Source organism: Stomoxys calcitrans, chromosome 2, assembly GCF_963082655.1.
Source record: "Stomoxys calcitrans chromosome 2, idStoCalc2.1, whole genome shotgun sequence".
Taxonomy (NCBI): Eukaryota; Metazoa; Arthropoda; class Insecta; order Diptera; family Muscidae; genus Stomoxys; species Stomoxys calcitrans.
The window spans coordinates 175,652,493-175,667,024 of record NC_081553.1 but is presented as its reverse complement, the minus strand read 5'-3'; the positions used below and the strand labels follow the sequence as shown (position 1 = coordinate 175,667,024).

The 14,532-nt window shown below is 38.4% G+C and overlaps 1 protein-coding gene across 1 annotated transcript in view; it reads right to left on the bottom strand.

The window, feature by feature from the left end:
- LOC106089254 (tachykinin-like peptides receptor 86C) overlaps window positions 1–6,293 on the bottom strand; it is a 130,652-nt gene extending 124,359 nt beyond the window's left edge. The window contains exon 1 of the mRNA XM_059361702.1: window positions 6,079–6,293. The gene's annotated coding sequence lies outside the window, so the exon portion shown is untranslated. The remainder of the gene's footprint in view (window positions 1–6,078) is intronic.
- Window positions 6,294–14,532: the final 8,239 nt, after the last annotated feature.

Sequence of the window (14,532 nt, the reverse complement as noted above, 5' to 3'; positions counted from 1 at the left end):
CAATCCCAACCGAACTACACTTATAAGATATATTTGTGCAAAATTTGAAGCGCCTAGCTTTACTTCTTCGAAAGTTAGCGTGTTTTCGACAGACAGATGGACGGACGGACATGGTTGGATCGACATAAAATGTCATGATGATCCAGAATATATATACTTTATGGGGTCTTAGACGAATATATCGAAGAGTTGCAAACTGAGTGACGAAATTAGTATGCCTTCATCCTATGGTGGAGGGTATTAAAATGCCTGATCAACAGATCCTTTGACATAGATTCAGCAGCCACTGGTATACCTTCCGTTTCGAAAGTTGGCTAGACCTTCTCACTTTACTCATATCCAAATAACTGTGGAGGCTCCCGACTATGCAGCTCATTTTTGTGATACTAAAGCAACATCCTAATGCAATTCGCATATGTGTTTGTGTTTGGTTGTTTGTATGTTTAGGAATCATAGGCTATATAATTTTTTGATATCGCGAGGGGGGCGGACCCTCCCCCTTAACCCAAAAGCACTACCCAAAAATAAAAGTGGACCGATCAGGACAATATGGTATTCAAATGAAAGGTATTCAAGAGAAGAATATGAATTTCATAATAAAAGTTGGGTCCGCCCCAGCTCCAAAACCCCTTAAAATAGGTTTATTTGACTATCATGACAATATGGGACTCAAATAAAAGGTATTCGGGAGTAGATTACGAATGAGGCCAGCAAGTCGGAATAGGCTTTATAATTTATTGATATCGGAAGGGGGCGGACCCTCCACCGTTACCAAAAAAACCACCCAAAATCTAAAGTGGACCGATATGGACAATATGGGTATCAAATGAAAAGTATGCGGGAGTAGATAACGAATCTGGCATACAAATTCATGTCGAAGTATGGGGGTCACCCCCCCTCCTCCACAAAAACGCCTAAAATGGACACATTAGCCAGTCACGGATATATGGGAATCGGTTTGTTTGTTCCGTATAGACTGAAAAACGGCATAACCGATTTTCTCGAAATTTTCTTATATTGTGTAGGTTGGTCTGGATAATAATATAAATATTATATATAATTTTTCGGTATCGGAAGGGTGACAGAACCTTCCCCTTATGCCAAAAACCCAACACAAAATCAAAAGTGGACCGATCGGGGTATTATAGGTATCAAATGAAAAGTATTGGAGAGAGAGAGAGAGAGAGAATGCGAATATGGTATTAGAATTTTAGTCGAAGTACCCATCGGGACGCCCCAACCCCAAAACTCCCCCAAACAGACATATTGGACGTTCATTTTAATATGGGGCTCAATTGAAAGGTATTCGGGAGAAGATTTTGAATCTGGCATACAAAATCGAATCGAAGTATTGGGGGTCACGCCTCAAAAATGCCACTAGACCCATTATGACTATAAGATACTTGGCGGAACCGATTTTCTTCAAATTTTCACAAATTGTGTACGTTTGTCTGCAAGAAGACGGATACTCCCCCTAACCCCAAAAACGCCATCCATATGGGCATCCATGGGCACGGAAACGAATATGGTATTAAAATTTGGGTCCTAGTATGCAGCGGGCCCCCTCCCCCCAACTCCAAAACTCCTATAAACAGATATATTCGAAGTTCATGTCAATATGGGACTCAAATGAAAATCTACTGCAAAATATGGGTTGCCCAAAAAGTAATTGCGGATTTTTTAAAAGAAAGTAAATGCATTTTTAATAAAACTTAGAATGAACTTTAATCAAATATACTTTTTTACACTTTTTTCTAAATCAAGCTAAAAGTAACAGCTGATAACTGACAGAAGAAAGAATGCAATTACAGAGTCACAAGCTGTGAAAAAATTTGTCAACGCCGACTATATGAAAAATCCGCAATTACTTTTTGGGCAACCCATATTATGCAGTAGATTAAAATATGGCATAAAACATTAGGTCCAACCCCAAAAACCCCCATGGGCATATATGGGACTCAAATGAAAGGTATTAGAGAGTAGATTACGAATATGACATTAAAATTTGTGTTCAAGTCTAGGTGGCGCTATTCCTCCTAAAGATACGTCAAATGGGATTCAAATGAAATGTATTTGAGAATACAAAACGAATTTGGTATCCAATTTTGGAGAAAAGTGTTTTGGGGTACGACCGAAAGCACCAACATTAAACATCGCTTTCTCCGATGTTCTCGCCAAGATTCGAACACGTTCAGCGTCATAGGCTACAATGGCACGAATTCGATATCCGCATTCAGGGCGAAGTGGCCCCACCCTAAAAAGATATGAGAGAGTTAAAGAAGGCGCAGCGGAGCGGGCCCGGTTCGGCTAGTATTTAAATATAGCTGACATATAGACCAATTCGGTACAACTATATTTAACAGAGTATTGTTAAATATGGTTTGGTTCAAATATTAAATATGGTTGGTCCGTGTCGAGTTTGATCCAAATGGGACCATATTTCGATATAGTTGCTGTATGTCCATAAATTATGCATTTTTTTTCCGTATTGTATATGGTTAATATACATATTCGAGGTGTTGGGTTTCAAAAGTTCGACCCGGCCGAACTTAATGCCTTTTTACTTGTTTTCATTTTAATTTGTATGTGTCACAATGCAGCTTTCAGTGCCAGTATAATAACTTTTTTCATAAATTCTCGTTTTCTCTTCTTGAATTTATTGTAGCACTTTTGATAGTTGAAAAGAACATCTATCTTTTGTTGCCATCAATTCACCTTTTGTTTGATTCAATTCCTTCAATTGACATTAAATGTGTTTGCAGACGCTCAAATTCATTTCAAAACTAATTGGTTGGGATGACTTCAACTTGAATTGCTCACTTGGGATATCGTCGCATAGTTTTCAGTTTGAGGTGTGAATAATTTACACATCACTTAATGTGAATTTAATTTAACTTTGGCGTGGGCCATTTTTATGACCCCTTGATTTGTTTTTCTTGTGTGTGAGCACTTTTTAAAGCTATTATTAAATAAAAATCTTATTTATATCACTATTGTTTGCATGACGCAGGGCAAATTTTTGGCTTTGATATTAAAAAATTAAATCCATTTTCAAATAAAAGAAAATAATTCAATATCACATTTGGGAAATATGTTTAAGTTTTTTTTTTTGTTTTGCAACTTTTTTTAACTGGTGACTGTGCACTTGTTATATTTTTTTAATATTTATTTTTATAAATTTGAGTTACATGCAAACATTGAACTTTTTTGCACTTTTCAATTGCCTGTATTATTTTTGTTTTTGTATTTCTATTTAATTATTGAAAACATGTTTACATTAAATTGCTAATATTCCATTACTCTTCAAATTTGCTTTAGTTTTTATACCCTCCACCATAGGATGGGGGTATACTAATTCGTCATTCCGTTTGCAACACCTCGAAATATTCATCTAAGACCCCATAAAGAATATTTATTCTTGATCGTCATGACATTTTAAATCGATCTAACCATGTCCGTATATCCATTCATCTGTCCGCCCATCCGTCTGTCAGTCGAAAGCACGCCAACTTTCGAAGAAGTAAAGCTAGCCAATTCAAATTTTGCACAAATACTTATGTTAGTGTAGGTCGGTTGGGATTGTAAATGGGTCATATCGGTTCATGTTTTTATATAGGTGCCATATAAACCGATCTTGGATCTTGACTTCTTGAGGCACTGGAGGGCGCAATTCTTATCCAATTTGGTTGAAATTTTGCATATAGTGTTTTGTTATGCAAATTGCAAATTTTGCTCTTGAACATTCCTCTAAGGAACACGGGCAAACTTCTCACATATTAATGAGTGGAGTTCGCTTCAAGTTTAAGGTCAATGATAAGGGGCCTCCTTTTCATAGCCGAGTCCGAACGGCGTGCCACAGTGCGACACCTCTTCGGAGAGAAATTTTACATGGCAAAGTTCCTCACAAAGGTTGCCAGCAAAAGGAGGGGAAAACCACCGCTGACAATTTTTTCTGATGGTCTCGCCAGGATTCGAACCCAGGCTTTCATGGTAATAGGCGGACATGCTAACCTCTGCGCTACGGTGGCCTCCGTAGCGCACTATGGATATAGCTGGCATAGTGTTTTGTTATGACTTTTAATAATTGTGCGAAATATGATTAAAATTGATGCATATTCTGATATTTCTGCCATATTTACTGATCACCCGATTTGACTTCTTGAGCTTCTAGAGTGCGCAATTCTTATACGATTTGGCTGAAATTTCGCATGAGTTGTTTTGTTTCTACTTCCAACAATTGTGCCAAGTATGGTCTCAATCAGTCCATAAACTGATATAGCTGCCATATTAACCGATCTCCCGATTTGACTTCTTAAGCCTCTAGAGGGCGCAATTCTTATCCAATTTGGCTGAAATTTTGCATATGTCGTTTTGGTTTGACTTCCAATAACTGTGCCTAGTATGATCTAAATCAGTGCATAACATGATATAGCTGCCATATAAACCGATCTCCCAGTTTGACTGAAATTTTGGTTTGGTGGGATTTTTCAATGACTTGTAACAGCCAGAACCAAGTACGGTTCAATAACTTGATATAGCTCATATATATATTTCAAAAAGTCATCCAAAGAACTGAACAAATGCGATCCATGGTGGAGGGTATATAAGATTCGGCCCGACCAAACTTAGAACGCGTTTTTTTGTGATTTCCCACCCACCGCCAAAGGATGGGGGTATATTCATTTTGTCATTCCGTTTGCAAAACATCGAAATATCCATTTCCGACCCTATAAAGTATATATATTCTTGAACCGCATAAAAATCTAAGACAATCTTGCCATGTCCGTCCGTCTGTCTGTTGAAATCACGCTACAGTCTTTAAAAAAAGATATATTGAGCTGAAACTTCGCACAGATTCCTTTTTTTGTCCATAAGCAGGTTAGCTTTTAACGATGGGCTATATCGGATTATATCTTAATATAGCCCCCAAATAGACCGATCCGCTGATTTAGGGTCTTAGGCCCATAAAAGCTACATTTATTATACGATTTTGCTGAAATTTAGGATAGTCAGTTGTGTTAGGCCAATCGACATCCTTCTCAATTTGGCTTAGATCGGTCCAGATTTGGATATAGCTGCCATATGAACCGAACTCTCGATTTTAAGGTTTTGGGTCCATAAAAGGCGCATTTATTGTCCGATGACGACGAAATTTGGGACAATGAGTTAGATTAGATAACTCATTATCTTTCTGAAATATGGCTAAGATCGGTCCAGATTTGGATATAGCTGCCATATAGACCGAGCTCTCGATTTAAGGTTTTGTGCCCATAAAAGGCGCATTTATTGTACGATGCAGCCGAAATTTGGGACAGCGAGTTGTGTTAGGCTCCTCGACATCCCTCAGATCGCTTCAGATTTGGATATAGCTGCCATATAGTCCGATCTCTCGATTTAAAGTTTTGGGCCTATAAAAGGCGCATTTATTGTCTGATTTCGACGAAATTTGGGACAGAGAGTTGTATTCGACATAATTGTTTAATTTGATCCAGATCGGTTAAGATTTGGATATAGCTGCCATATAGACCGATCTGTGGATTATTTATTGTCGCATTTATTGTCTGATTTTATCGTAATTTTTGACAGAGAGTTGTGTTTGATATCCTTGTATAATTGGACCCAGATCGGTTCAGATTTGAATATAGCTGCGACATAAACCGATCTTTCGATTTATAGTCTTGGCCTCATAATAGGCACATTTATAATCCGATTTCATTTAAATTTGACACAATGACTTATGTAAGTCTTTTCGACATCCATATCGTATATGGTTCAGATCGGTTTATATTTGAAGACAAATATTTTGTTCTACAAAATTGAGCAATGACTTGTATATATTAGATTACTCAATATTCGTGCCGAATTCGGCCCAAATCGTACCATATTTTGATGAAGCTACTATCCTGGGGGCATAAATTATGCTTTTTCGGCGGATTATTACTAACTGTGGTTAACATATATATCCGAGGTGGTGGGTATCCAAAGTTCGGCCCGGTCAAACTTAACCCCTTTTTACACGTTTTTTTTTTTTTTTTTAAGTTTAATTATTACATAAAATATAGTTGTTTGTTTTTTTACCCTAAATTCACTTTTTTATTCCTTTTACACTATTTTTAAACTAAACAATCTTTCCATATTTTTATTCCGAATAATTTTTACGCTCTTTGTATTTTTGCTTTAAAGTATGCAATATTTTATTTGAAGGGTTTTCACTTTAATCTTTCCTGCAATGTTATATGCGGCTTAAATATTTATTTTTTTCTATTTCACATTTTATGCGCTTTGTTTAACCGTCATTGATGGCAACCGTTTTGAGACTGATTAAAATTCTGTTCTGGCATCCCAAATCATACGAAAAATCATATGAAATGGATATGTCACAGTCACTGTTAAACTACCTGTTGTGAATAAAATAAGAGAGTGGGAGTTCTGTGAGTGCTTTCTCTTAACATTAGGGTTGCCAGAATTCATGATTACAGATTTCTACAGTAAATTGAAGCTTTATTGGACCCTACAGGTTATCAAGAAATCAAATTGGGACACGTGGGGGCTTATCACGTTATGGGCCCTTTCAAACAATAGTTGTCAAGAGTTTGGAAGTCATTGTGGCTAAGATTTGCGTTTTCTAGGGGCTATATATAACTCAATCTAACATCTAGAGCCCGTAGAAGTTTTTACATAGCAGGCCACCGTAGCGCAGAGGTTAGCATGTCCGCCTATGAAGCTGAACGTCTGGGTTCAAATCCTGACGAGACCATTAGAAAAAAATTTTCAGCGGTGGTTTTCCCCTCCTAATGCTGGCAACATTTGTGAAACTTCTCTCCAAGTAGGTGTCGCACTGCGGCATGCCGTTCGGACGCGGCTATAAATATGAGGCCCCTTATCATTGAGCTTAAACTTGAATTGGACTGCACTCATTAATATGTGAGAAGGAATTGTCCCCCTCCTTAGTGGAATGTTCATGGGCAGAATTTAGAATTTTACATCAAGAGCCCGTAGAATAAATTTTTAGAAGTTTTTACTTATCATAGTAGAGAAGTTTTTACAAATATATAGCCATTATTTTTAGGAGGGGATAACCAACGCTGAAATTTTTCTGATGTTTCGAACCCAGGCGTTTTGCGTTGTAGGCCAACATGCTAAACTCTGTGCTTAGGTTGTCTCCATTTAACTGCACATTCTCTTATATCTTATATCATTATAGTGAAAACAAATAAAAAGGCGTTAAGTTCGGCCGGGCCGAATTTTGGATACCCACCACCTCGGGTATATATGTAAACTACCTTTCGTCATAATCCGGTGAAAAATGCATAATTAATGACCCCATAGCAGCTATATCGAAATACGGTCCGATTTGGAACAAATTCGGCACGGACATCGAGTGGCTAATAAGTAAAAGTCATTGTTCAATTTTGTAGAACCAAATATTGGACTTTTTGGTAGTTATATACAAATAAAGACCGATGTAAACCATATACAACATGGATGTCGAAAAGCCTAACATAAGTCACTGTGTCAAATTTCAGCGAAATTGGATTATAAATGTGCTTTTTATGGGGCCAAGACTTTAAATCGAGTGATAAGTCTAGACAGCTATATCCAAATCTGAACCGATCTGGGACAAATCAAAGAAGGTTGTCGAAGGGCCTAATAGAACTCACTGTCCCAAGTTTCTGCGAAATCAAACAATAAAAGCTCCACTCATGGGCCCAAGACTTTAAATCGATAGATCTGTCTATGTGGCAGATATATCCAAATCTGAATCGATCTGGGCCAAATTACAGAAACACAACTCATTGACCCAAATTTTGGCGAAATCGGACAATAAATGCGCCTTTTATGGGTCTAAAACTGAAGGAAGATGTCGAAGGGCCTAATACAACTCACTGTCCCAAATTTTGGCGATAGCGGACAATTAATGCACCTCTTATGGGTCCAAGACCTTAAATCGATATATCGGTCTATATGGCAGCTATATCTAAATCTGAACTGATCGGAGCCAAACTGAAGGAGGATGTCGAAGAGCGTAACACAACTCAGTGTCCCAAATTTTGGCGATAGCGGACAATAAATCCGCCTTTTATGGGACCAAAACCTTAAATCGAGAGATCGGTTTATATGGCAGCTATATCTAAATCTGAACTGATCGGAGCCAAACGGAAGGAGGATGTTGAAGGGCATAAAACAACTCAAAGTTTGGCGATAGCGGACAGTAAATGCGCGTTTTAGGGGACCAAGACCTTAAATCGAGAGATCAGTCTATATAGCAGCTATATCCAAATCTGAACCGATTTTCGCCAAATTGCAGAAAGATGTCGAGGGTCCTAACACAGCTCACAGTCCTCAATTTCAAAATTGGACAATATATGTGCCTTTTATGGGCCCAAAACCTTAAATTGAGAGATCGGTCTATATGGCAGCTATATCCAATTTTGAATCAATCTGGGCCAAATTGCAAAGAGATGCCCTAAAATTTCGAAGAAATCGGACAATAAATGCGTCTTTTATGTGTCCAAGACCTTAAATCGAGATATCAGTCTACATGGCTGCTTTATCCAAATCTGAACCGATCTAGGCCGAGTTAATAAGGATATCGAAGTGGCTAACACAACTCTCTGTCCCAAGTTTTGGCAAAGTCGGACAATAAATGCGCCTTTTATGGGCCCAAGACCTTAAATCAATAAGTCGGTCTATATGGCAGATATATCCAAATCTGAATCGATCTGGGCCATATTACAGAAAGTTTTCGAAGAGCCCAACTCAACTCATTGACCCAAATTTTGGCGAAATCGGACAATAAATACGCCCTTTATTGGCCCAAAACTTAAAACCGAGAGATCGGTCTACATGGCAGCTTTATCCAAATCTGATCCGATCAGGGCCGAATTGCAGCATGATGTCGAAGAGTCTAACACAACTAACTGTTCCAGATTTGGCAAAATCGGGCAATAAATGCGCCTTTTATGGGCCAACGACCTTAAATCGAGAAATCGGGTGGCTTAATCGGATAATAGATGTGGCTTTTATGGGCCTAAGACCTTAAATCGGCGGATCGTTCTATATAGGGGCAATATCAGGTTAATGTCCGATATAGCCTTTCTTCGAACTTGACCTGCATTTGGACAAAAAACAATCTGTGGAAAGTTTCAGCTCAATATCTCTCTTTTTAAAGACTGTAGAGTGATTTCAACAGACGGGCGGACGGACATGGCTTCGATTTTTACGACGATCAAGAATATATATACTTTATAGGGTCGGAAATGTATATTTCGAAGTATTGCAAACGGAATGAGAAAATGAATATACCCCCATCCTTCGGTGGTAGGTATAAAAACTTGCTTAAACTATCGAGCAAAACTCCAAAGACTGTCCGTCTCTGTGTCTGTATATGTTATCTCGTAATCAAGGTACAGGTCGGATTTTTTCTTCCATTACCATCAACACAATTCTGTTGCTGTGTTAGGACCATATATGGCTATCATGCGGTGTGTCCGTTTATTGTAATGGTAGGTAAAAATTAACCTGAAACAAGTAAAAGCGTGCTAAGTTCGGCCTGGCCGCATCTTGGGAACCCACCACCATGGATTCTGCTAAAATAAGGGAGCTATATCTAGTTATAGACCGAATTGGACAGTACTTGGCGCACTGATTGAGAGTCATAACCGAACACTATATGCAAAATTTCAGCCAAATCGAATAAAACTTGCTGCTAGTAAGAGCTCAAGAAGTCAAAGCGGGATATCGGTTTATATGGAAGCTATATCAGGTAATAGACTGATTCGGACCGTACTGGGCACAGTTCTTGGAAGTCATAGCGGAACACTACATGCAAAATTTTAGCCAAATCGGACAAAATTTGGGTTTTCCAGGGACTTAAAATCATAAAAGAACACTAAGTGGAAAACTTCAGCCACATCGGATATAAAATTCCGGTGTCCAGGGACTCATGAAGTCAAATCGAAAGATCGGTTTATATGGGAGCTATATCTAAATCTGGAGGCCACCGTAGCGCAGAAGTTAGCATGTCCGCCTATGGCGCTGAATGCCTGGGTTCGAATCCTGGCGAGACCATCAGAAAAAAATTTTCAGTGGTGGTTTTCCCCTCCTAATGTTGTAAGGTACCATGCCATGTAGAATTTCTCTCCGAAGAGGTGTCGCACTGCGGCGCGCCGTTCGGATTCTGCTATACAAATTAGGCCCCTTATCATTGAGCTTAAACTTTAATTAGACTGCACTCATTGATATGTGAGAAGTTTGCCCTTGTTCCTTAGTGGAATGTTCATGGGCAAAATTTGTACTTGTATATCTAAATCTGAACCGATGTAGGCCGTTTCCAAACCCCAACGACCTAAATCGATATTTAGTGTCTGCGCAGAATTTTAAGCGGCTAGTTTTCTTCACTTCATTCGATATAAAGGGTGATTTTTTTTGAGGTTAGGATTTTCATGCATTAGTATTTGACAGATCACGTGGGATTTCAGACATGGTGTCAAAGAGAAAGATGCTCAGTATGCTTTGACATTTCATCATGAATAGACTTACTAACGAGCAACGCTTGCAAATCATTGAATTTTATTACCAAAATCAGTGTTCGGTTCGAAATGTGTTCATTCACCGTAACGTTGCGTCCAACAGCATCTTTGAAAAAATACGGTCCAATGATTCCACCAGCGTACAAACCACACCAAACAGTGCATTTTTCGGGATGCATGGGCAGTTCTTGAACTGCTTCTGGTTGCTCTTCACTCCAAATGCGGCAATTTTGCTTATTTACGTAGCCATTCAACCAGAAATGAGCCTCATCGCTGAACAAAATTTGTCAAAATTTGAACACATTTCGAACCGAACACTGATTTTGGTAATAAAATTCAATGATTTGCAAGCGTTGCTCGTTTGTAAGTCTATTCATGATGAAATGTCAAAGCATACTGAGCATCTTTCTCTTTGACACCATGTCTGAAATCCCACGTGATCTGTCAAATACTAATGCATGAAAATCCTAACCTCAAAAAAATCACCCTTTACTATCGTACTTTCAAAATAATTGTAGGTATTCTGTGGTATGGAGTATTATACAGTCGGCTCCTTCCGCCTTTTGCCATCCCTACCTTGTTTAAAGTGGTAATTGATTGATAATTTTTATGGAATGAAGTATTTCAGTAGTTTGCTTTCGTTCAAGTTTAAAGTATAATGAGGTGTTTTTAAGTGAAAACTGTCGTCAACAACTTTGGCAGCCCTGCTAACTACTACTGCCCTCATGCAATGTGGGCGACATGACATAAGAAGAGTGTTTGGTTATTCTCTCTTTATGTTTGTAGCATTCACTGCTATGCTATTTGAGATGCTATAATAAAAGTAACTCTCCAAAGAGAGTTGTTTGCTGTAGCGAGTAAAAAACTGATGTTACATAGAGTTATTATTTCAGTTTATTGGGTATCATGCTGTTGCAATGCTCTGGGGTCAATTGTGTTTAATGCTAAAATTATAAGAAGCTAACTGAAAGCAAGCATATGACAATATTTCAAGCTTTTGAATTCATTTCATTTTATTTTATTTTATTATACCCACCACCGAAGGATGGGGGTATAATCATTTTGTCATTCCGTTTGCAACACATCGCAATATCCATTCCCGACCCCATAAAGTATATATATTTTTGATCAGCGTAAAAATCTTAAACGATCTAGACGTGTCCGACCGTCTGTCTGTTGAAATCACGCTACAGTCTTTAAAAATAGAGATATTGAGCTGAAATTTTGCACAGGTTCTTTTTTTGTCCATAAACAGGTTAAGTTCGAAGATGGGCTCTATTGTACTATATCTTGATATAACCCCCATATAGACCGATCGGCTGATTTAGGGTCTTAGGCCCATAAAAGCATTTATTATCCGATTTTGAAATTTGGGACAGTGAGTTGTGTTAGGCAATTCGATATCCTAATCTGGCCCAGATCGGTCCAGATTAGGATATAGTTGCCATAACGACCGATCTCTCGATTGAAGGTTTCGGGCCCATAAAAGGAGCATTTATTGTCCGATATCACCGAAATTTGGAACAGTGAGTTGTGTTAAGCCCCTCGACTTCCTTCTCCAATTTGGCTCAGATCGTTCCAGATTTGGATATAGCTGTCATATAGACCGATCCGCCGATTAAGGATCTTAGGCCCATAAAAGGCGTATTTATTATCCGATTTTGCTGAAATTTGGGACATTGAGTTGTGTTAGGCCCTTTGACATCTTTTTTCAATTTGGCTCAGATAGGTTCAGATTTAGATATTGCTGCCATAGGGACCGATCTCTCGATTTAAGGTTTTAGGCCCATAAAAGGCGCATTTATTGTCCGATGTCACTGAAATTTGGGACAGTGGGTTCAGTTGGGCCCTTCGACATTCTTCTTTAATTTGGCTCATATCGGTCCAGATTTGGATATAGCTGCCATATAGACCGAATTCTTAATTTAAGGTTTTGGGCCGCAAAAGGCGCATTTATTGTCCGATTTTGCCGAAATTTAGGACAGTGAGTTGTATATGGCTCTTCAAAATTGTTCTGTAACTTGGCTCAAATCGGTCCATACTGCGATATAGATCGATATTTCGAGTTAAGGTTTTGGCCCCATAAAAGGCGCATTTGTAATCCGATTTCACTGAAATTTGACACAGTGACTTATTTTAGGCTTTTCGACATCCGTGGCGTATATGGTTCAGATCGGTTTATTTTTAGATATAGCTACTAAAAAGACCAATATTTTCTTATACACAATTAAACAGTGATTTGTACTTATTAATATTTGATTCAAATCGTACCATATTTCGATATACATTGCTATGGGACATAAGGTATGCATTTTCACCGGATTTTGTCGAAAGGTGTTTAACATATATACCCGATGTGGTGGGTATCCAAAGTTCGGCCCGGTCGAACTTAACGCCTTTTGACTTGTTTCAACCTGACCTAATCTAACATTGCAGCCAGATGTATTGCATGTATGCTGTTTTGCTGCGATATAAATTCATGACATGACATTTATTTTGACATCGCAACCTATCTCGGCCTTTATTCAGTCGCCATGGAATGAAGTGGCGTTGATTATCGCATATCACATCAATGCATTTGTTGTCGGCAGATAGCATTTGCAGGCCTTTAGTATTTACTCAATTTGAAATGTTGGTTATTTACCCAACGCCCATCTCTATTCATTTGCAATCTTTAACTTGCACCAGAAGAAGTGTATGTAGTAGATATCTTTATTCGGGCTACCACTATCCTGAATTCGACAGGCAGATGGATGGACAGGGCATGATTGCAAAAAAATTATTTCAGGAAAGTACAATCAATGGTAGTGGGTTTGCAAAATTCGACTCGGCCGAACTTATTTATATTTATTTTTACTTGTTTTATTTATTACTAGCCGAACCGGGTCCGCTCCTTTGCGCCTTTTTTAACTCTCTAATATGATTTGGTGTTGGGAAACTTCGCCCTACATGTGTATGTCGAATTCGTGCTACTGTAGCCTATGCCCACCTATAACGCTGAACAGCTGCTTTCAAATCCTGGCGATAACATCGGCAAAAATTTAAGGCAATGGTGATCCCCTCTTAATGCTGGCGACATTTGTCATACATGGTGATGTAAAAAATTCTCCCCAAAGAGATGGCACATTGCAGGAACGTATTCGGACTCGGCTAAAAAGAAAAGTTGCTTATCATTGAGTTTAAACTTGAATCGAAAAGCTTTCATTGATGTGTGAGAAGTGTGCTCTTACTCGGTTTCTGGGTAAATTTTTACTCCACTCCCAAATGCCTTTCTTTTAGGTCCTATATTATCCTATTAGTAAATATTTCCGGTTTAGAGAGACATTTGGCTCTTAATGTAAATATACGCTTCGTACTCTTCTTTCAAATACATTTCATATGAGCCCCATAATGGCATGATCGGAAAATAAATTCTATTTGAGGTTAGGATGGACCCCAGGGATTTTGTCCCGAAAAGAGTATCAATTTCCCGAAAATCAATCAATTTAAACATCAAATAGATTTTGAATAATAGGAAGGTGTTTTCGGGTGGAACAGTTCCCAAAACACATGGCTCTTCAATTGGATATCAAATTAGTTTTTTTTTCTCTCAAGCACCTTTCGTTTGAGCTCTATATTGCCGAGGCACCCGACGCCAACAATAGAAATAATGATTTGTTTTGACTGTGAGAGTGCAAAAAAAATTTCGATCGAATCGCATTACCATTCTCCAAAATCTGGTGGTTTTGAAAATTAGGTTAATGAGAAGTGCTTTTTAGGGGAGTGATGGCACTGTGACATTTCATCTTTAATATGGATATCAAATTTGTGCTACACTCCCAAATCCATTTAATGTGAGCCACATATTGTCACGGTCAGTAAATATGAAATGTTTGGAGGGTGTTTTGGGGCTGGCACTTTGCCCTGAAAATAGATATCAAATTCATTCTTTACTCCCAAATACCGTTAATTTGAACTCCATATTGCCATAATCGGAAATAAAGTTCAGTTTAGGGGGTGC